This window comes from Mirounga angustirostris, unplaced genomic scaffold (genome assembly GCF_029215605.1).
Source record: "Mirounga angustirostris isolate CCGP_5_RB_7025 unplaced genomic scaffold, mMirAng1.0.hap1 SCAF_2, whole genome shotgun sequence".
Classification (NCBI taxonomy): Eukaryota; Metazoa; Chordata; class Mammalia; order Carnivora; family Phocidae; genus Mirounga; species Mirounga angustirostris.
The window spans coordinates 70,599,119-70,624,079 of NW_026991710.1; the positions used below are offsets into that span (position 1 = coordinate 70,599,119).

The following is a 24,961-nucleotide window of genomic DNA, read 5'->3' on the forward strand; positions in this document are numbered from 1 at the left end:
AATTATCTGATGAGAAGAAACAGAATAGGCATCTCAGTGCTGAGGAATGGAGGTGTTGGGGGTCACTGAAATCTCTAGGTAATTTATAGGGAGTTTTATGGTCCTATGTCACATCTATGCTCTTAGAATCCTTCTAGATTCCATTACTCCCTCTGTGTCCCTACCTCACCAAATTTTTCACTTCTGTTGCATCATTTTTAACACTTCAACAATTATGAGTTGGTAAAGAGAAAAGATTTGAAATGTCTCATTTTTTAAAATGATGACACCTGTGTAGTCTACTTAAGGGTTGGAAATTTTCTCCGTAAGCCCTGCTATGACTTACAAATGTTAAAATAAAATGAATTCCTTTTTATTTATTTATTTTTAAAGATTTTATTTATTTATTTGAGAGAGAGAATGAGAGAGAGAGAGCACATGAGAGGGGGGAGGGTCAGAGGGAGAAGCAGACCCCCCGCCGAGCAAGGAGCCCGATGTGGGACTCGATCCCGGGACTCCAGGATCATGACCCGAGCAGAAGGCAGTCGCCTAACCAACTGAGCCACCCAGGCGCCCAAAATGAATTCCTTTTTAAATGTCTAAGGCACTATATTTATTCTTAACCTGAATTGTCATTTGAAGCATTAATTTGCTTAATAGAGCCGTGTTAAATATTGTTTGGAGCTCATGGTTGTCTTGGATAGAAACACACCGACAGAAAAAGGAGAAAGACAACTAAACAGAAACCACACGAACTAAATACCCTCTGATTGATACTGTATTTGAGACAAGTGGTAAGTGCATTTTGTGTGGTGGGGAGTGAAGCAAGTTGAGGACATGCTCATTTCAATCAGTTGCTTCTGGGTGGAGAAGGCCTCATTACCCCCTCCTTTATTTGGTAGGAAGTACTTCATGGAAGGAGGTGGAGTTTAAGGAAGGAAAAGAAGAGTCAAAAGAAAGCCATCCAAGGAATAAAGTGTCACTTACAATAAAGTTTCAAGAAGACAGAGGACAATAATTATTTTGTAGAATGGGAACTCTGAGATTGCTTCAGGAAGCAAAAATTTGGACACATTTTATGTGGGCACATTACCTCTCTGGGGGCTCTAATTCTTCTTGTATTCACTGCTCCTACTCCAGGGCTTTATCTCTTTGAGGGTATTGGCATTTTCTGAGTAAATTAATACATTTCCTTTTTCCATTATTCCATACTCTGTTCCCAAGTGAGACTGCTCTTACTGTATTTCATAATAAAGAATGTCAATTTCAGGCTAAGTTAAAATCTCTCTCTTGAATTACCATTTTCTGTATAAATACAGGCAACACCTATTGTATTATTTTCTGTTGTTAACTTCCATTTTTATGCACTCAAACATTCTCTTCCCAATGATGTCAAGTTCAATGAAGCCAAAGAGCAACAATTGTGCTTCTTTGTTGAATCCCCATAATATCTGCTCTATGCATTTGCACATAATAAATATTGGTAGCCTAGATTTACGAATCCAAATGGCATATTTGTATCTTTCAATGAAACCCTAAAGTTTTGCATTCTATTTTTATGAATGTCGCTGTTCTCCATATTTCAACCTACTGTTCTGAAAAACAGGCTATACCAAAATGAAATTTACCAAGTGAGGGAATTCAAGTAGAAGTAAAATTGTCCTTCTTATTTTTGGTTAACACATCAAATTCTGAGTTTATAATTAGGACATATGTAGTACGGAAAATGCTTCAAGTTCCTTTTGCAAAGATATTTTTTTTTCCACTGAGGAAAGAAAATGGGTAACCTAATTTCAAAACAGAGAAGTTGAATTCTGCTATAATGGGGCATTCATTATTGCAAAATGTTCACTACCGCTTCAGGATGATCTGCTGTAGAGAGGTGACCAGGAAGTGGAGACTCCAAGCTATAAATATTCTCAGAGAACTATGGAGCATCTGCTTTTAATTTGTGCTTGGTTGGCTTATACATCAGACAGGAAAACATCTCTGGTGTTAAGAGGTTTGAACAGATGCCATAGAGTAAGTCCCCAGTTCCAGTGTTTGTTGTCATTTTGGTTAGTGAACTCCGCCTACCAAAACAAAAATGAACAGAGTGCTTCAGAGGCTCCCCTTCAGCTTTAACCTTTAAAGAAAGAAAAAGGGGAGCAAACTTTTTTGCCTGCTCTCCCACACAGATAGTTTTTTAACCAATGATCTAAGAAACATTTTTAACCCTTTATATATGCAAACTCTGTAGTTTTTACACATTATTTAAGTCTGGAGTTGACTCAACCTTCGTTTTGTTGTCTCCTTGCCCTGCTGTGGTTATTGTTGCATTCTAGATCTTTGCCAGATTTGTATTTAGCCCATTAAGCTGATTAATGTTCCATTTGATCATTTTTATGAGTAAATGCAATGTTTTAACAGCTTAAGAAATGGGGGTAGCTATGGTTGGATCTAAAACTTAGGTAGAAGTTATCACTTAAATCAGAAAAATTGAGTCATATTACGGGAGGTCGACCACACAAATTCTCTGCAGGTGTCAAGTTTGTTTTCTTGTTGAACAACAGGTTAACCAATAATTTGGTATAACAGTTTCTCAGCATGTAGCTTGTGCGAAAAACATCTTTCTAAAAAATAACCATAATTAATATATTCTGACCTATGTATACATTGAGTGGATTCCACAAAATATTTAACTTTCTCTAGTCCAGATTTTAAACAGTTCTCCCAAGACTTGGACCTTTATTAACTCTTTATTACCAGAGAACAGTCTTTTATCCTGAACTTTTGGGTATTTACTTGTTGATTAACTAGACTTAGTTAATATTTACCAAAGATTCATTATGCATTACGTACTTAGATGGGTAGAAAATACAAAAGACGCATAATAATTCTAGTCTTCAGAAACCTTTGTTGTTGTGCTCGCTTCGGCAGCACATATACTAAAATTGGAACGATACAGAGAAGATTAGCATGGCCCCTGCACAAGGATGACACGCCAATTCTTGAAGCGTTCCATATTTTTAAAATAAAAACAAAAAAAGAGAGAAACCTTTGTTGTATGGTACAGAAACAAAACTAACATCTATGGCAACATTACAGGACTAGTGAGTTCTAAACAATGCAAGAACCCAAATTTTTCAATAGGAAATTGGAGAATGTAAACATTAATGTGATCTGGGGGAAAAGAGAGTCTTGGGAGAGTTTGGACTTGATCTGATCCTTAAACAATGGAGGGGTAGGAGTGGCTAAAGGGAAGCTGAAAGACATTAGCTCCAGATGTGAAAGCAAAGGGCAAGAAATAGACTTACTCTATCAGAAAAACAGTGAGAGGCAGGGCTGAAGAAATGAGGGCTTACTTGTTCAGATTCCCGAGAACCCTCTCTGAAAGCCATTTGTTGCCTATTTTAACCTCTTTACTCTTATTTTTCTTTTTTAAAAAATTATTTAAATTCAATTAATTAACATATAGTGTATTATTTGTTTCAGAGGTAGAGTTCAGTGATTCATCAGTTGTATATGACACCCAGTGTTCATTACATCCAACCTCTTTGCTCTTGCTGGAGGATTCCCATATTTTTTTCATTAGGGCAACAAACAGCTCTCAACGGCCTACATGAGAAAGCAAAATGACAGAGCATTTAGGTTTCCCAGATAGTTACTAAACAGTGTACATTTTAGAAGTATATTAGTGCCTTACTCCCTTGTCTAATCTTTCAGGTGCACTCTGTTTAAAAAAGAAAAAAAGAAAGGAAAGAAAGGTGGCCACATCTGCACGATTAGTGATGATGGCCAAACTTTATTTCAGAGATGCTAAGGATAATAGCACAGAATGTAGGAGACATGGCTATGAAGTCACGGGAGTGATTCTTTCCTAAACACAGTATAAGGTAAAACTTCAGATGGTTTTGTCACCTTCAAAATCATGCCCTTGAAAAGCTGTGTGATTATTCCGATGATGCTTCCATTCTTCAAGACATTTTTAGAACCCTTCTCTTTGAACCGTTCTAGGAGCCTGTGATGAAGTTTTTAAATGATCTTCTTTCCCAGAGACAAACCCTCTACCCTTACCTCCTGCTCTCTGTATCAACATCTGCCTCACCTTGCATGCTGAACTTTTCCTGCCCAAACTGGTGCATCTTCCTTATTTTGTCCCTAGCCTCTGCTCTGTCCTTGTTTTATCTGTTAGTCCCTTCCCCAGGGTTCAGGAAATTCAGGATAGGGGGAGAGGATACATGGCCTGAATCTGAGGAGGTATTCTAAATTAGCAAGAAGACAGTGAAGTGAAATAGAGAGAAATCAGAGATAAGAGAGAACTAAAAAAGGTGCAATCTTAACAACCACCACAACCAAAAAATACTTCGGCAATGGATGGATGGCTAGGCTAGCGTGGGAAATGGGAAAAGGATAGAACATATCAAACAACACAGGGAAAGCAGCACAAACACTAGAACTTGTGGTGGGAAGTATTAGCATTATAAAATAAATATGATAACAAATATGCATAAGGGAGTATTCAGATTCTCAATTGACTCCTAATTTATCAGGCCAATTTCTATCCACTTGCTCTGAAGCCAGTCTATCTCTGCCAAACTCTTCTAGTTTGGGGGAATGCAGAATTGGAAAATGGAGACTACCACAGAACCCAAGAGGCAAGAGGAAGGGAAAGACCTAGCAAAAGAGGAAATTGGAGCGGGCAAGTGAGAATCTGGAGTGTCAAAGAGTACGAGATGTGAAAGAATGGGGATCCAAGAAATATCCCAAACAGGCCATTAGTTGTATGCACTTTATTGCTTTCTCAAGATATGCAATCAATACATCGAATACCTTTAAAACATGTTTGGGTGAGAACTCCGCTTCTTGAACGGAACGCCACTCTGAGACTGGACCACATGCGAGGGCTTGGATAAGGTTACAGAAACAGATGCAACCACTACATCGCACTAGGCTCTGAGGTACTCACCTGTGCTCTCTCACGGGGCAGGATTACAACTTTTGTTGTTGCTGGCCTGGCACGGAAATGGACACACTCTCCAGTCTATGAAAGCAGACTGCTGACCAGAATGCTGAGTAGGCAGATGCCTTAGATGCTGTGACATCTATGGAAGCCCCCGGGCAGGACCTAGGACTAGAGACGACAACATCAAGGGCACCGAGTCACCTCCTTCTCTTCTTTGGTGAGCTCACTCAACCTTGATGGGGGAAAAACGCATGTGCACGTATGCCTGGTTTCTAATCTTCTCATCATGCTTATCCCAAACCACCTTTTCCGCTCATAGGAGAAATAAAGGGAGTTTGTCATACTCAGTAAGCCCGGACGTGGAGGGCTTCTTTACACTTTCCACTGCTCGATAAATGAATGGATATTAATGGAGTTTGTGGAGCTGCCCTGCAAAAGCAGACAATGGAGGCAAAATAGAAATTTTCGATCTTGCGACTAGAATGAAACCTAAACAGAACCCTGAATACCAGGATGATGTGCTATGTTCTCTTGGGTATTTTTTTCTTTTTTCTTTTCTTTACTTTTCTCATCTGCACTTGCAAATTTTAGGTTAATTCTGCAAGAATCCAAATACCCACAGTGCTGTACAGAACATACTGTCTTCGAACAAACACAGGCTCTACTATTTATAGCTGATTGCTTCACCACTTGCTTGTCTTGCCTGTCTCTTGAATGTCCCTTGCCATAAACAAAGCAGATGAAGATGGATTTTCTGTGCATCTTAAACGTTTCTTTATTCTCTCAAATGCTGATAAAATTGAACCATCCTGGGAATTTACATCATGAATGTCACAGTAGTGGGAGCACCAGACATGTGACTCACTGTGATGTCACTTCTCTTAGTTACCTCCAGCCAAATTTGTTAACCTCTACTTAAGTGTTCTTGGTCAAAGGTGCCCTGCAACTTAGCTAGAGTTAATGGGTATGTAACTGACATAAACATTAAAAAGGAAGATTCAGACAAAGACATCATTGAGCCAGAGCCGTTGATTCTATTGTCCCTGTTGAAAGAAAAGTCATTTCTGTCGCTGAGTAGTGAATACATTTATACCCTGACACCAAATATGTCTAAATGCTTGTGAACAACAATATAGATGGAAACCCTGGACGGAGTCAGGAAATGGGAACAAGAAAGAATTAAAAACCCATCTTCAATTGCCCATATTTTTTAAAAAGAAAGAAAGTAGAAAATCAAAACCTATTTATGTTGCAAAAGCTGTGTGGGAAGATGAGGTATTCCTGATGAATGAGAAAATGAAACTTGGAACTTTTAAATGAAAATCAACTATATTTTTTCAATATATATCTGGATCTATGGCAATAATCTATGCCTTTTATATAGAATTGAATCAAATCAACAAAATTGAAGAATTCAGCACAAATGTAATTAGAGGAAAATATTTGGAAGACCCCCAAAATATAACACTGTAGTTAAAATTAGATATACTTTAGTTTGGAAAAATATCTTAAACTCTAAGGTTTATAAATCTTTTTTTAATGTCTTATGGGGGGAGCTTTTAATGATTTTCCTGAAGATTATATATAAATGAATTAATTTTAATTCTCCCTAAACAGGGATAATCCACAAGAGTTATGGTGGACAATCGACTGATTTACCCAAATGCAGCCACTGCAGTGCCAATTTGATTCCTGGTTGCACAGCTCTTTAGGCACACCTATTATTGGCTTACAAGTAAATCACTGTACTTATAATTTCACCTTTACACCCACTGAAGAGTCACCTGTCAAAGGACTACTGATCGGTTTTCACTACCGAGGCTGAATTTTAAAACTAGTTATATAGGGAAAACCAGCTTTTCTTAGCTTTTGTGCTGTCCATTTATGAGGACATTAAGCTTACTAGAAAGGAAAAGGACATGTCTCTTCTTTCCTCTTCATAGGGCCTGACTTTCTGGTGACCTTGCTCCATCATATTAAAATAAAAAAATTTATTTTAGTGAAGCTGGTTCAGATAATCTCTTTTATCTAACCATGAAAAAATTGGAAGGCTCAAATAAAGTCATAGTAAATGTTAACCTCTACCAGGAATTGAGGCTGCAGTATTCACCCATAGGATGGGGAAACTGCATTTTATGAATTCAGAGTCAGTGGTCTCTATCATGTACAGAATATGGGGTGACGTTAAGAATCTGAAATAGTTAAAAACCAACAAATAATTTCTTTTCTTGTCTTTATAATGTTTTGTGTTCTCTTTTTATTGATTTGATTTCTAACTTGGTGAATCCCTAATATGTTACCTTAGAGCTTTAGAATTTTAGAATTGGAAGGGATTATCTAAGACGGTGGCCCTCTGATTTTTAAATTATGTGAACTAGTAAAAATTTCCCAAATTGGATGACTGGTTTAAAGTTGCCAACTTTATATTTTGTCTGATACACTAAAAAACAAGACAGAACAAACAACTCTCTCTCTCTCTCTCTGTGTGTATAGAGAGAGAGAGAGAGAGATTTAAGAAATTGGCTCATATGATTGTAGGGAATGGCAAATCCAAGATCTATAGGATAGGCCAGCAGGTTTGAGTCAAAAGGTTTAAAACTCAGGCAAAATTTCCATGTTGAAGTCTTGAGGCAGAATTTCTCCTTCTTCAGGAAACCTCAGCCTTTGCTCTTAAGGCCTTCAACAGATTGGATGAGGTCCAACTGATTGGATTAGGTCCACCCATATATAAGCAGAGGATAATTTGATTCATTTAGTCAACTGATTGTAAATGGGTTTTTTTAAGATTTTAATTTTAATTTTATTTATTTGAGAGAGAGAGAAAGAGAGACCACACAAGCAGGGAGAGCGGCAGGCAGAGGGACAAGCAGGCTCCCCACTGAACAGGGAGCCCACGTGGGGCTCGATCCCAGGACCCTGGGATCATGACTTGAGCCAAAGGCAGACACTTAACTGACAGAGCCACCCAGGCACCCTGTAAATGTTAATTACATCTAAAAAATACCTTTACAGCAACATCTAGACTGGCATTTGACCAAACAACTAGGCACCACAGTCTAGCAAATTTGACACAAAAAAGTAATTATCACAGTCACAGAGTTGATTCATTTGGCTGGTCAGGTCTCCTGACTTCCTATAGTACACATTCAATCCTACTCCCTTGGCCCCAGCTCCACCTCAATTAAGCTAATGCTACTTCTTTTATATATCATTCAAGATAATTTAGAAGATTAAATAAGATTATTTATATTTTTTAACCTAACAATACCAAATACATAAGACTATAAAAACTAAGACTTTATTTTATATCTGTAGTGATTATAAATTAGGATTATAGTTCCATAATTTTGTACATTCCCATATTTGAAAGCAAAGTAACAGTGTCAGGCAATGCAGTAATTTTATTAAAATTGCAGATGATGCAAAATCAATGTTTTTAAATTATTTTGTAATGAAGTTAATAAAAAAGCATTATACCAAATTATATGGAGGTAATTATCTCAAAAAAAGAAAAAATATATTTTAAAAAAATCTATGCCCAGTTAGAAGATTTAAAGACACTATTCCAAAATATTAGTTATATCTGATGGTGACATTATGGATACTTTTTTCCTTTTGAATTTTCCTGAAGTTTAACAAAGTTAATATATTTACTTTTTTGTAATCATAAGAATGAACTATATTTTTAAAACTAAAGAACAAAAAGAAGTCTAATATTATGTTTGTGTCAGTATGTTATGTCCACATGCTTTTAAATTTTTCTAAATAACACAGTTGTATCCACTCAAATAAGTTGACATTTTCATTTTGGTTTCATCATGATTGTCTGGTTTGATGAAAATCCAAATCACATGCCAGTGAGTAAACTCATTGACCCACGTGAGCCTGTTCCATAAAAGCTTTTTAAAAGTATATATTTGTGTTTCACAAACATTTGAGAAGCAGTAACTTTGGGAAGAGAAGAGCAATATCCCTTGACCAATATTTGTGTAAAATGCATGTGCCAGAAATTATAATGACAAAAAAAGAACCCCGATGTCAAAGATTTTAGCAAATTATACTCTGTACTCTAGAAACACTTTCACTGGGAGGAGACCATCAATTTGAGTGGATGTGTACTTTCTGTTTTTACAATGCAATGTAGGCAGATTATTATAAAAGTACATGCAGCTGTGTGAGTTTTTAATGTTTAAACATTAATAAGTGTCAAGTGTGTTTTAAGTTAATAGTACTTAGAAATCAGAAAAAATCATGCATTTTCTTTCACTTCCCATGAGTTAATTTTACAAAGAAAATGGAAAGCTAAAACAACTGAAGAATTTATAGGAAAGAAAAATGGAAGTAACAGTGTCAAATTCTGTTCTGACTTCAACTGATATTAAAGAGAAAACAGATGCCTGGCCCTGTTAATAGAACTGGATCACAGTAATGAACAGCCTCCATGAGGATTATATGGGCCAGCTTTTTTTAAGTATTATTTATTAAATAAAAGTATTATTTATTTTAAATTTTATCACAAATGCACGAAAAGATAAAGGACATAAGAATAGAGAAGAAAAATACAATATTGTAACAGTTGGGATTTAAAAAACTCAGCCCAAATTGGCTTAAAGAAAAGGAGAATTCATTGGTTCATACAACTGAAAAATCAAGGGGAAAGGGGAGTTTTGGCTTCCATTTGTAGCTGTATCCAAGAATCTGAATGATGTCACAAACACCTGGTCTCTCTCCATCTCCAAAATTTGCTCTTCTTCATTTTTAATTCTATTACTCAAAGTCCTCAGCTGCAAACAACAGAAACCAATTGTGGCTAGTTCAAGCAGAAAAATTAATTTATTAAGGGATTTTAGCTAGCTTACCACATTTTCAGAAAGACTTGAGAACCAGATTTGGAGACTTGTAGTCAGAAACACAACCCCAAATCATATTAAGACTCAGCCCACTCGAGAAACCTGGACTCAAGAGTTCTAATCCCAAGCACTGGGAACTCTTTCTAGAACCTCTGCTTTTGGTGCTTCTACAGATGGGATAAAGTTGCCAGTGCCTTCTCAGAATAGAGTCCTTTTTCTTGCCTCATGGGCTTCTAGATAAAAGCCTGGCAAGAGTGGGTCCGACTGACAGAGCTAAAGAACACACATATCCTAGGACAAGAGAGACTAAGAATGTAAGAATCCAGCTCTTGATAATTATAATAATTACAGTAATAGTAATAACAATATATGCCTAACACTGGTGTGGTGATAGATGTAGATATAGATATCTTCTTCTCAATAACCTTATGCTCTATATTACTATGACATCCATTTTACTAATGAAGGAACTGAGGCACAGGATGTTAAATAATTTGGTCAAGTTCAGATATTTGGTTGAGTAGAATGAGATTTGTACCCATGCAGTCTGATTCCAGAATCCATTCTCTTAACTACTTACCAATGTGTAGGTACTATTTCATTTCCTGGAAATGGGTGTTGGAGAGAACAAACTGTACTCATTCTCCCAGCCTTCCTTGCAGCTGAGAATGGCCATGTGACCTAGTTCTGACCAATGAAACAAAGGGAGACTTTGCTAGGATAGCCTTAAGTAGAACACCTTGCCATCCTTTCCTACCTTTGCACTTTGTCACTTAAGGATCTAACACCTGGAACAACTGCTGCCATTTTATAACCATGAAGAGATTCATTGCTATCACACTGCAGACAGTTAAAGAAAGCAGGAAAAGAGGCTGGGTCCTTGTTGACATCATCAAGATACTGAAACAAACCCAGAACTACTTATATCCAGTGCCTTAAACAACAGAAAGACACCACAGGGATTCAATTAGCAAAATCCACGTTGTTAACAACCTACTGGACCAGTTTTTTGCAACAAATAAGTTGCAGGGCTAGGGTTCCAGGGGTGCATGGGGAGAGACCTATATATCAAAAGATACTTAAATGAAATGGAGACTAAAAAAATTAGAAAAGATCAATGAAAGTGAGAGATGGTTCTTTCAGAAGATAAACAAAATTGATAAACCTTTAGGCAGACTCATCAAGGAAAAAGAGAGAAGACACAAAATCAAAAATGAAAGAGAAGTAACAACCAACAGCATAGCAATACAAAGAATTATAAGAATTATAAGAAAAATTATATGCCAATAAACTGGACAAGCTGGAAAAAAGGACAAATTCCTAGAAACATACAATCTTCTGAAACTGTATCAGGAAGAAATAGAAAATTTGGACAGACCAATTACTAGTAACAAAATTAAATTAGTAATCTAAAAACTCCCAACAAACAAAAGTCCAGGACAAGATGGCTTCACAGGTGAATTCTACCAAACATTTAAGGAAGAGTTAACAACTCTCCTTCTCAAACTATTCCAAAAAATAGAAAAAGGAAAGTGTCCACATTTATTCTATGTAAGGTATCAGGCTAATGCTGGATTTTGCTAATTGAATCCCTGTGGTGTCTTTTATTAGTCCTCCAATTCTATATTTCCTGTAAATTGAGAGTTAAAGCCTTGATCAGTTTCTGTTGTTTAAGGCACCCAGTGTGTGGTATTTTGTTACAGCAACCCTAGGAAACTAATACAGTGGGTATATGAGTGCTCTATAGGAAATGCTAGAGGTATTAGTGCTTTCAGCCTCAAGTGAAGTGTATAAGACCAAAATGACTTAAAAATTAGGACTGGATATAAGTAGTTCTGGGTTTGTTTCAGTATCTCAGACACGTCCGCTGGAGGCTCATAGTTGAGGCCGGGGCTTGTGAGGCCCCCATAGGCCGAGCTCAGGCCACCTGAGTAGCCACTGGTGGTCTTAGTATGGATACTCATATTCTGCATCCCAAACTCCAGCTGGCTCTCCTCGCCCTCCAGCAGCTTGCGGTAGGTGGCAATCTCGATGTCCAGGGCCAGCTTGACGTTCATGAGCTCCCAGTACTCGCGCAGCTGCCGGGCCATGTCCTGCTGGGCTCGCTGCAGGGCGGCCTCCAGCTCGGCCACCTTGGTATTGGCGTCCTTAATGGCCAGGTCCCCATGCTGCTCAGCATCAGCAATCGCCACCTCCAGGGCAGCCCTCTGGTTTTTGAGGGCCTCAATCTCAGCCTGGAGTCGGCTGGTGCTCCGGTTCATCTCAAAAATCTCCGTCTTCGTGTGACGGAGGTCATCCCCGTGCTTCCCAGCCAGTGTCTGCAGCTCCTCGTACTTGATCTGGTACATGGTCTCGGCCTTAGCCCGGCTGCGGTTGGTGATGTCCTCGTACTGGGCCTTGACTTCCTCAATGATGCAGTCCAGGTCCAGGGAGCGGCTGTTGTCCATGGACAGCACCACGGACATGTCTGAGATCTGGGACAGCAGCTCACGGATCTCCTCTTTATAGAGCTGCCTTAAGAAGCTGATCTCGTTGGTCAGCCCTTCCAGGCGGGACTCCAGCTCTACCTTGTTCATGTAAGCTTCATCCACATCCTTCTTGATGAGGACAAATTCATTCTCCATGTCTCACGCTCTTTGGTCTCCTCTTCATATTTATTCTTGAAGTCCTCCACCAGCCCCTGCATGTTGCCAAGCTCCACCTCCAGCTTCAGCTTCTCCTGGCCCAGGGTGTCCAGCTGCCTCTGGAGGTTGCTGATGTAGCTCTCGAACATGTTGTCTATGTTGCTCCGAGTGGTTTTCTGCTGCTATAGGAGGCTCCACTTGGTCTCCAGAATTTTGTTCTGCAGCTCCAGGTGCCTCACCTTGTTGATGAAGGAGGCAAATTTGTTGTTGAGGTTCTTGATCTGCTCCTTCTCTTGGGTGTGCACAGCTTGGATGTTGGGGTCCACCTCCGCTTAAGGGGGCTCAGCAGGCTCTGGTTCACTGAGACAGCTGTGATGCCCTCCATGCTCCTGGCCCTGCTGCTGTAGCCCCCCGACCGCACTCATGCTGCTGCTCAGGCCATCCCGGAAGCTGCTGCTGCTGCTGCTGCCGCCCACCCAGGAGAAGGCGGAGGAACTGATGTGGGAGCCAGGCCACTCGTGTAGGAGCGGCTGCTGAAGGCCCAGGGGCCAGCGGTGGACATATTGTAGGACTTCTGGGTCACCCTGATGGACATGGTGGAGGCCGGAGTGGAGGCTGGAGTGGAGGCGAGTAGGCTGAACCTGACAGACATTCCAGAAGGAGCTGAGAAGCTGCTTCTAGGTGGGCTACCAATAGCATTTTTCATAAAACTAGAACAATCCTAAAATTTGTGTAGAACCACAAAAGACCCCAAATAACCCAAGCAATCTTGAGAAAGAAAAGCAAAGCTGGAGGCATCACAATTCTGGACTTCAAATTTTATTACAAAGCTGTAGTAATCAGAACAGTATGGTACTGGCACAAAAATAGACACAGTGCAATGGAACAGAATAGAAAACCCAGAAATAAACCGACAACTATATGGTCGCCTAATCTTCAACAAAGCAGGAAAGAATAGCCAATGAGAAAAAGTCTCTTCACAAATGGTGCTGGGAAAACTGGACAACAACATGCAAAAGAATGAAACTGGACTACTTTCTTACACCATCCACAAAAATAAATTCAAAATGGATAAAAGACCTAAATGTAAGACCTAAAACTATAAAAATCGTAGAAGAGAACACAGGGAGTAACTTCCTTGATATCAGCCAAAGCAACTTTTTTCCAGATACCTTTCCTGAGGCAAGGGAAACAAAGGTAAAAATAAACTATTGGGACTACATCAAAATAAAAAGCTGCACAGTGAAGGAAATAATCAACAAAACCTAAAAGCCGACCTTCAGAATGGGAGAAGATATTTGCAAATGACATATCCAATAAAGGATTAGTATCCAACATATACAATAAACTTAATAAACTTACACAACTTAACATCCAAAAAACAAATAATCCAATTTAAAAATGGGCAGAAGACATGAACAGACGTTTCTCCAGAGAAGATATACAGATGGCCAACAGACACATGAAAAGATGTTCATCATCACTTACCATCAGGGAAATGCAAATCAAAACATTAATGAGATATCACCTCATACCTGTCAGAATGGCTCAAATCAACAACACAAGAAACAGCAGGTGTTGGCAAGGATATGGAGAAAAAAGAACCCTCTTGCACTGTTGATGGAAATGAAAACTAGTGCAGCCAGTCTAGAAAAAGTATGGAGGTCCCTCAAAAAAGTTAAAAATAGAACTACCCTATGATCCAGCAATTGCACTACTGGGTATTTACCCAAAGAATACAAAAACAGTAATTCAAAGGGATACATGCACCTCTGTTTATAGCAGAATTATTTACAATAGCCAAGAGTTGGAAGTAGCCCTAGTTCCATCGATTGATATATGGATAAGAAGATGTGCTATCAATGGCCAAACTGTGGAAGGAATCAAGATGCCCTTCAACAGACAAAAGGATAAAGACGTGGTAGGGGAGGAGGAGCAAGATGGTGGAGGAGTAGGAGACCTAAACTTCGTCTGGTCCCAGGAATTCAGCTGGATAGCTATCAAACTATTCTGAACACCTATGCACTCAACAGATCAAAGAAAAGAATAGCAGCAACTCTCTGAACAGAAAAGTGACAATTTTCTGGAAGGGAGGACGTGTGGAGAAGGGAATCCAAGGCGATATTTGGGAAGATAGACGGCGGGGGAGGGGGCCTCCGTCAGCCCTACTGGCAAGTGATAGAGCAGCGGAGCACAAAATCGGAAATTTTAGAAGTCTGCTTTGCTGAGGGACATCGCTCCAGTGGCTAAGCAGGTGGTGGAACCCTCTCTGGGACAGTGTGATCTCAGGACCCTCGGGGTCACAGAAAGACCACGGGTGCCTGAGTGCAGCAGAGCTCCCAGGTATCGGAGCGGGGAAGTCAGCTGCAGAGAGGGAGCCGAGGCGCAGGCTCTCAGCTTGGGGTTGCCATAAACTGTGATCCGCGGCACAGTCAGGCCACTGCTCTTCCAGCAGGGACCCAACAAGCGGCAGATCCGGGGAGACTCTCCTTCCTCCCCCAGGAGGAGCAGCGCAGGAGTGCACTGCAGGGATCTCCTGGGTTTGGAGTCTCCACATGGGGTCAGGTGCCAGAGATAGAAATGCTCGGTCACAGGCCGGGTGAGCACGGGAGTGCGGTTGGAGACTGGGGAGATGGGAGTGACTGACTGCTTTTCTCTGGGGGCGTACTGAGGAGTGGGGCCACGAGTTCTCAGCTCCTCTGGGGCAGAGACTGGGAGGCCGCCATTTTCACTCTCGGCCTCCAAAGCTGTACCGAAAGCTTGCAGGGAACAAAAGGTCCTGAGAGCAAACCCGAGCAGATTACTTAGTCCATACCTGGCAAGGGCGGGGCAATTCCGCCTCTGGCAAAGACATTTGGGAACCGCAGCAACAGACCCCGCCCCAAGAAGATCAGCAAGAACAGCCAGCCAAGACTAAGTTTACCAATCAATGAGAATGGCAGAACTCCAGCACTAGGGGAATATAGCACATAGAATTCATGGCTTTTTCCCCTCTGATTCTTTTAGTCCTTCAAAGTTAATTTTTTTAATTTTCTTTTTTTCTTTTTCATTTTTTAAAATTTTTTCTTTTTCCCTTTTTCAACCAACATCTTATCAATCCCTTTTTTTAAAATCTTTTTTTTTTTTCATTTTTAGAGTCATATTCTATCCCTTCATTGCAGTTAACCTTATTTTTGGTAAGACCAGAAAGGAACAGAGATAAGTTGTTCTCTCTTTAAAATTTTGGGATACAGTTTCTTCTAACAGACCAAAATATACCCTAAATCTCTAGTGTATGGCTTTGTTCTAGTCTCCTGTCTGATCACATTCTCTCCCTTTTTTTTTTTTAAATTTCTCTTCTTTCTTTTTTCAACCAACTTCTTATCTTATCAATTCCTTTTATAAAATCTTAATTTTCATCTTTACAGTCATATTCCATCCCTTCATCATATTTACCCTTATTTTTGTACATATATAAGTTTTTCTTTCTTTAAAATTTTGGGAGGCAGTTTCTTCTAACAGACCAAAATATGCCCAAAATCTAGTGTGTGGCACTGATCTATTCACCAGACTGATCATATTTGATCATATCCTCTTTTTTCTCTTTCTTTTTTTTTTTTCTTTTTTCTTTCTTTCCCTTTCTTTTCCCCCAGTTTCAGATCTCTTCTGATTTGTTTAGTGTATATTTTTCTGGGGTCATTGTTACCCTGTTAGCATTTTGTTCTCTCATTCATCTATTTTCCTCTGGACAAAATGACAAGACGGAAAAACTCACCCCAAAAAAAAGAACAAGAGGCAGTACTGACTGCCAGGGACCTAATCAATACGGACATTAGTAAGATGTCAGAACTAGAGTTTAGAATGATGATTATAAAGGTACTAGCTAGGCTTGAAAAAATCATGGAAGATACCAGAGAAACCCTTTCTGGAGAAATGAAAGAACTAAAATCTAACCAAGTTGAGATCAAAAAGGCTAATTTGGACCCAGAAGAAGAAGAGAGAGAGGGGCAGAAGGCATATTGGAGCAAATTATAGCAGAGAACTTCCCTAATTTGGGGAAGGAAACAGGCATCAAAATCCAGGAGGCACAGAGAACGCCCTTCAAAATCAATAAAAATAGGTCAAGACCCCGACATCTAATAGTAAAACTTACAAGTCTCAGAGACAAAGAGAAAATCCTGAAAGCAGCTTGGGACAAGAGATCTGTAACCTACAATGGTAGAAACATTAGATTGGCAACAGCCCTATCCACAGAGACCTGGCAGGCCAGAAAGGACTGGCATGATATATTCAGAGCACTAAATGAGAAAAATATGCAGCCAAGAATACTTTATCCAGCTAGGCTGTCATTGAAAATAGAAGGAGAGATAAAAAGCTTCCAGGACAAACAAAAACTAAAGGAATTTGCAAACACAAAACCAACCCTACAACAAATATTGAAAGGGGTCCTCTAAGCAAAAAGAGAGCCTAAAAGTAACATAGACCAGAAAGGAACAGAGACAATATACAGTAACAGTCACCATACAGGCAATACAATGGCACTAAATTCATATCTTTCAGTAGTTACCCTGAATGTAAATGGGCTAAATGCCCCAATCAAAAGACATAGGGTATCAGATTGGATAAAAAAATAAGACCCATCGATATGCTGTCTGCAAGAGACTCATTTTAGATGCAAAGACACCTCAGATTGAAAGTGAGGGAGTGGGAAACCATTTACCATGCTAATGGACATCAAAAGAAAGCTGGGGTGGCTATCCTTATATCAGACAAATTAGATTTTAAACCAAAGACTATAATAAGAGATGAGGAAGGACACTATATCATAGTGTCTATCCAACAAGGGTCTATCCAACAAGAAGATCTAATAATTGTAAATATCTATGCCCCTAACATGGGAGCAGCCAATTATATAAGCCAATTAATAACAGAAGCAAAGAAACACATCAACAACAATACAATAATAGTAGGGGATTTTAACACCCTCCTCACTGAAATGGACAGATGATCTAAGCAAAAAGATCAACAAGGAAATAAAGACTTTAAATGACACACTGGACCAGATGGACTTCACAGATATATTCAGAACATTCCATCCCAAAGCAACAGAATACACATTCTTTTCTAGTGCCCATGGAACATTCTCCAGAATAGATCACATCCTAGGTCACAAATCAGGTCTCAACTGGTACCAAAAGATTGGGATCATTCCCGGCCTATTTTCAGACCACAATGCTTTGAAACTAGAATGCAATCACAAGAGGAAAGTCGGAAAGAACTCAAATACATGGAGGCTAAAGAGCATCCTACTGAAGAATGAATGGGTCAACCAGGAAATTAAAGAAGAATTTTAAAAAATTCATGGGAACAAATGAAAATGAAAACACAACTATTCAATATCTTTGGGATGCAGCAAAGGTGGTCTAAGAGGAAAGTATATAGCAATACAAGCCTTTCTCAAGAAACAAGAAAGGTCTCAAATACACAACCTAAGCCTACACCTAAAGGAGCTGGAGGAAGAACAGCAAATAAAGCCTAAACCCAGCAGGAGAAGAGAAATAATAAAAATCAGAGCAGAAATCAATGAAATAGAAACCAAAAGAACAGTAGAACAGATCAACGAGACTAGGAGCTGGTTCTTTGAAAGAATTAATAAGATTGATAAACCCCTGGCCAGACTTACATAAAAGAAAAGAGAAACGACCCAAATAAATAAAATCATGAATGAAAGAGGAGAGATCACAACCAACACCAAAGAAATACAAACAATTATAAGAATATATTATGAGCAACTCTATGCCAGCAAATTAGATAACTGGAAGAAATGGATGCATTCCTAGAGATGTATAAACTACCAAAACTGAACCAGGAAGAAGTAGAAAACCTGAACAGATCCATAAGCACTAAGGAAATTAAAGCAGTCATCAAAAATCTCTGAACAAACAAGAGCCCAGGGCCAGATGGCTTCCCAGGGGAATTCTACCAAACATTTCAAGAAGAATTAATGCCTATTCTTCTGAAACTGTTCCAAAAAATAGAAATGGAAGGAAAACTTCCAAAGTCTTTCTATAAGGCCAGCATTACCTTGATCCCAAAATCAGACAAAGACTGCATCAAAAAGGAGAATTACAGACCAATATCCCTGATGAACATGGATGCAAAAATTCTCACCAAAATACTAGCCAAATGATCCAACAGTACATTAAAAGGATTATTCACCACGGCCAAGTGGGATTTATTCCTGGGCTGCAAGACTGCTTCAACATCTGCAGATCAATCAATGTGATACAATACATTAATAAAAGAAAGAACAAGAACCATAGAATCCTCTCAATAGATGCAGAAAAAGCATTTGACAAAGTACAGCATCCTTTCTTGATTAAAACTCTTCGCTGTAGGGATAGAGGGTACACACCTCAATATCATAAAAGCCATCTATGAAAAACCCACAGCGAATATCATTCTCAATGGGAAAAAACTGAGAGCTTTCCCCCTAAGGTCAGGAACACAGCAGGGATGTCCACTATCACCACTGTTATTCAACACAGTACTAGAAGTCCTAGCCACAGCAATCAGACAACAAAAAGAAATAAAAGGCATCCAAATCGGCAAAGAAGAAGTCAAACTCTCACTGTTTGCAGATGATATGATACTTTTTGTGGAAAACCCAAAAGACTCCACCCCAAAACTGCTAGAACTCATACAGGAATTCAGCAAAGTGGCAGGATATAAAATCAATGCACAGAAATCAGTTGCATTTATACACACCAACAACAAGACAGGAGAAAGAGAAATTAATCCCATTTTCAATTGCACCCAAAACCATAAGATACCTAGGAATCAATCTAACCAAAGAGGCAAAGAATCTGTACTCAGAAAACTATAAAATACTCAATGAAGAAATTGAGGAAGACACAAAGAAATGGAAAAACTTTCCATGCTCATGGATTGGAAGAACAAATACTGTGAAGATGTCAATGCTACCTAGAGCAATCTACACATTCAATGCAATCCCTATCAAAATACCATCCACTTTTTTCAAAGAAATGGAACAAATAATCCTAAAATTTGTATGGAACCAGAAAAGACCCCAAATAGCCAGAGGAATGTTGAAAAAGAAAAGCAAAGCTGGTGGCATCACAATTCCGGACTTCCAGCTCTATTACAAAGCTGTCATCATCAAGACAGTATGGTACTGGCACAAAAACAGACACATAGATCAATGGAACAGAATAGAGAGCCCAGAAATGGACCCTCAATTCTATGGTCAACTAATCTTCGATGAAGCAGGAAAGAATGTCCAGTTAAAAAAAGACAGTGTCTTCAACAAATGGTGTTGGGAAAATTGGACAGCCACATGCAGAAGAATGAAACTGGAGCATTTCCTTACACCACACACAAAAATAGACTGAAAATGGATGAATGACTGAAACGTGAGACAGGAGTCCATCAAAATCCTAGAGGAGAACACAGGCATCAACCTCTTTGACCTCAGCCACAGCAACTTCTTCCTAGAAACATCGCCAAAGGGAAGGGAAGCAAGTGCAAAAATGAACTATTGGGACTTCATCAAGATAAAAAGCTTTTGCACAGCAAAGGAAACAGTCAACAAACCAACAAACCAAAAGACAACCGACAGAATGGGAGAAGATATTTGCAAATGACTTATCAGATAAAGGACTAGTGTCCAAAATCTATAAAGAACTTATCAAACTCAACACCCAAAGAACAAATGATCCAATCAAGAAATGGGCAGAAGATATGAACAGACATTTTTCCAAAGAAGACATCCAAATGGCCAACTGACACATGAAAAAGTGCTCAACATTGCTCGGCATCAGGGAAATCCAAATCAAAACCTCAATGAGATACCACCTCACACCAGTCAGAATGGCTAAAATTAACAAGTCAGGAAACGACAGATGTTGGCGAGAATGTAGAGAAAGGGGAACCCTCCTACGCTGTTGGTGGGAATGCAAGCTGGTGCAGCCACTCTGGAAAACAGTATGAAGGTTCCTCAAAAAGTTGAAAATAGAGCTACCCTATGATCCAGCAATTGCACTAATGGGTATTTACCCCAAAGATACAAATGTAGTGATCCGAAGGGGTACGTGCACCCCGATGTTTATAGCAGCAATGTCCACAATATCCAAACTATGGAAAGAGCCAAGATATCCATTGACAGATGAATGGATAAAGAAGATGTGGTATATATATACAATGGAATATTACTCAGCCATCAGAAGGGATGAATACCCACTATTTGCATCGACATGGATGGAACTGGAGGGGATTATGCTAAGTGAAATAAGTCAAGCAGAGAAAGACAATTATCATACGGTTTCACTCATATGTGGAATATAAGGAATAGTGCAAAGGACCACAGGGGAAGGGAGGGAAAACTGAATGGGAAGAAATGAGAGAGGGAGACAAACCATGAGAGACTCTGGACTCCTGGAAACAAACTGAGGGTTACAGAACGTGGTGGGGGGATGTGGTATTAAGGAGGGCATGTGTTGGGATGAGCACTGGGTGTTATACGCAACTAATGAATCATTGAACACTACCACAAAAACTGACGATGTACTATATGTTGGCTAACTGAACATAATGAAAAATTAAAAAATTTTTTTTTAATTTAAAAAAAACCTAAAATGTTAAGCAAAGAAGAAGAAGAAGAAGAAGAAGAAGAAGAAGAAGAAGAAGAAGAAGAAGAAATATACAATAGAATATTTTTCACCCATAAAAAAGAATGAAATCTTGCCATTTTCAATGACATGGATGGAGCTAGAGTATAATGTTAAGTGAAATAAATCAGAGAAAGACAAATACCATTTGATTTCACTTATGTGGAATTTAAGAAACAAAATAAACAAAGCGGGGAAAAGAGGGAGAGAGAAATCAAGAAACAGACTCTTAATTATAGAGAACAAACTGATGGTTACCAGAAGGGAGGAGGATGGGGGCATGGATTAAATAGGTGATGGGGATTAAGGAGTGCACTTGTAATGAGCACCAGGTGATGTATGGAATTACTGGATCACTATATTGTACATCTAAAACTAATATAACACTGTATGTTAATAATAAACAGAGAAAATAGTTAATGAAACATTTGAGAAATTTGAATACTGGTGGGATATTTGATAATACAAGGAAAAATTGTTCATTTTCTAGGTAAGAACATGCTATTGTGGTTATGTTTAAAGGGTATTTCCTTTAAAGATAGTTTGATGTTTGTTACAGACTCTTTGAAACAACTTATGAAGTTGCCACCATGCACACAATGCTTCCTGTCACAGCTGAGCTTAGGAAACTCCCAATCTCTTAAAGGGGCTGCCAGCAAACCTGACCAAACGTTGCTCTGCAGGGAGGTATTATCTTTATTTTTCTGGTGAGGAAATAAACCTGCCTTCTGACCAAGAGAGAAAGACTATCCCTAGATTCCAAAGTTGTTGTACAAACATCCTTGAAAAATATAACCATGGTATACAAATTCCCTGGAGAATTGTCTCCCAACAATTTCTATTTATGGATTCAGTACATAATTTTAATAGTTACATTAATAACTTTGATAGTTATAAAACTATGCATATTTTCTATCTCTTGTTGTATTTGTTTTTATACATGTATTTTTGCAAGTTTGTATATTCACATTTTTATTCTTTTTATTCCTATTTTATTCCTATTATTTTATTCTTTTTTATTCCTATATTGGTCATTTATATTACCTTTTTTTTAACCAGTCTTTCTAGAGGTTTATTAATTTTATTAGTCTTTTCCAAAATGTTGGCCTTTGTGACACTTCTTTATGGTTTTCTAAATAATTTCATCAATTCATGCTCTTATCTTACTTTCTTTTATTTTACTTAGGGTTTTATGTTTGTTACTGTTGTTGTTTTGTTCTTACGGTCCCTTTTCTAATTTCTTGAGATGGATGCTTAGGTTATTAAATTTCAGTCTTTATTCTTTTTTAATGTATGCATTCATGCTGTAAATTTTTATTTAAACCATAGCTTTAGCTGCATCCCACAGGATTTTTTTTCAATTTTGGTAAAAAGCACGTAACATTGAATTTACCATGCTAACCATGTTTAAGTGTACAGCACAGTAGTGTTAGCTATATGCATATTGTTGTGCAACAGATTTCTAGAACTTTTTCATCTTGCAAAACTGAAAATCTATACCTATTAAACAACAACTCACCTTTTTCCCCTCTTGCCTCTGGTAAGCATATTCTTTTTTTTAAGAGTAAGTTTTCTTTTTTTCCCAGTTCTGTTGAGATATAATTGACTATAACACTGTATAAATTTAAGGTGTACAATATAATGATTTGATATATGTATATATTGCAAAATGATAACCACTTTCTACTTTCTGTTTCTATGAGTTTGACTACCTTAGATACCCCTAAAGTAGAATCATACAGTATTTGACTTTTTGTGACTGGTTTATTTTACTTAGCATCATGTCCTCAAGGTCCGTCCACGTTGTAACGTGTGACAGGATTTCCTTTTTTAGGCTGCGTAATATTTCAGTGTATGTATGTACCACATCTTCTTTATCCATTCATCCATTAATGGCCATTTAAATTGCTTCTACCTCTTGGCTATTGCGAATAATGCTGCAATGAACACGGGTGTGAAATTATCTCAAGATCTTGTTTTTTAATTCTTTTATATGTACACCTAGAAGTAAGATTGCTGGATCATATGGTAATTCTATTTTATTTTTTCAGCAACCTCCATATTGTTTTCCATAGCAGCTGTACCATTTTACAGTTCCATCATCAGTGCACCTGGGTTCCAATCTTTCTTCATCCTTACCAGCACTTATTTTTTGGTGTGTGTGTGTGTGTGTGTTTAACATGGCCATCCTAATGGGTGTAAGATGATGTCTCATTGTGGGATTGGCTTGCACTTCCCTAGTGATTAGTGACATAGAGCATCTTTTCATATGCCCATATGCCCATTTGTATATCTTCTTTGGGGAAATGTCCATTCAAGTCTTATATGCATTTTTTAATCTGGTTATTTGATTTTTTGTTGTTCAGTTTACGAGTTCTTTACATATTCTCAATATTAACTCCTCATCAGATATATGGTTTGCAAATACTTCCTCCCATGCCACAGCTTGTCTTTCAATCTGCTGATTCTTTCTTTTTTTTTTTTTTAAGATTTTATTTTTATTTATTTGACAGAGAGAGACACAGTGAGAGAGGGAACACAAGCAGGGGGCGTGGGAGAGGGAGAAGCAGGCTTCCCGACGAGCAGGGAGCCCTATGCGGGGCTCGATCCCAGGACCCTGGGATCACGACCTGAGCCGAAGGCGCCACCCAGGCGCCCCTGCTGATTATTTCTTTTGCTGTGCAGTAGCTTTTCAGTTTGATGTAGTCTCATTATCTGCTTTTGCTTTTGTCACCTGGGCTTTTGGCATCATAGCCAAGAAATCATTGCCAAGACCAATGTTATAAGGCTTTTCCTCTATGGTTTCTTCTGGTAGTTTTATAGCTTTAGGTCTTAGTTTAGGCATCTCACAAGTTTTCAAGCATAGTTTTTGTATTGTCATTCAGTCAAAATAGTCTCTAATTTCAATTGTGATTCCTTCTCTGCCCATAAGTAATTTCAAAGTTAATTTCTTAATGAACTCAAAACAGTTGAGTAGATTCTAATTGAATCTCATCAAAAAAGTATGAGTTTTAGTAATTTCCCCTCCTCTCATTTAGCTGGAGCTAGATTTAATTTTGTACCCCTTAGTTTTGTAATAGTGCCAAAAGCGCTGCTCAGAATCTTTGCTTCTCAATTGCCTCCTAAGGAATCAGCAAATCTCCCTAGAAGAAGAATCTCTAAACAGTATTTTAATTCTTCATCGCTATTTTAGCTTTCTGATGCCTGAAAGCTGCTTTTTTTTTTTTTTTTTTTTTTTTTAAGATTTTGTTCAGATAACCTAGTTGTTCTCAGTGGATGGATTGGTCCAAATGAATTATTCTGCCATTTCCAGAAGTAGAAGTTTCTCAGATGAAATAGATATAGATATAGATATAGATAGAAATACCTAACATGCGGTTTAAGTTGCATGGTTCTTCAAAGATTATTTGATTCCTCTCTCCTGCACTTTGGTAGTAAAATCTGCTATCCTCATGAATGATGTGGGTGTATATGGAGGAAGGTAGTATTAATTGACAAAAGGATGAAATTTCACATCTGCCTTGTTGTGGTACAGAGCATGAGGAAACAAGAGAGGCCCTGAGAACTCACAGAAATCTTGGGGAGTGTTTTGGACATCCTCAGAGCAGGCTTTTTAAAAATTTTTCTTTAACTGAAGTATAATTAGCATAGAGTATTATGTTAGTTTCAGGCATACAATATAATGATCCAATTCTATACATTACTCAGGGCTCATCCCAGTAAGTGTTCTCAGGGCAGTCTTTGTTAAGTATTGAAGGCAACAGGGACCTCTGGATGGCAGTGGGGTTCAAATACAAAGAACCACGCAAGTGTCATGCTACTCAGTTCCTCACCTGTTCTTTATCCACGTATTTTTTTTATTCTTTTGTTTAGAGTTGGTGGTGATGATAAACCATG

General features: G+C 38.5%; 1 long non-coding RNA gene, 1 other non-coding gene and 1 pseudogene across 2 annotated transcripts in view; 1 reads left to right on the forward strand and 2 right to left on the reverse strand.

Annotated features, from left to right (window-relative positions):
- Positions 1-1,917: 1,917 nt before the first annotated feature.
- LOC135361465 (uncharacterized) overlaps positions 1,918-24,961 on the reverse strand; it is a 66,731-nt gene continuing 43,687 nt past the window's right edge. The window contains exons 3-4 of the long non-coding RNA XR_010408552.1: positions 4,928-5,092; positions 1,918-2,051 (exon numbers count right to left, since the gene is read on the reverse strand). This is a non-coding gene — a long non-coding RNA (uncharacterized LOC135361465). The remainder of the gene's footprint in view (positions 2,052-4,927; positions 5,093-24,961) is intronic.
- Positions 2,883-2,989, forward strand: LOC123849060 (U6 spliceosomal RNA). The gene has a single exon (XR_006791905.1). It is a non-coding gene; the product is annotated as a U6 spliceosomal RNA (small nuclear RNA).
- LOC123848900 (keratin, type II cytoskeletal 8-like) lies at positions 11,472-12,993 on the reverse strand (annotated as a pseudogene).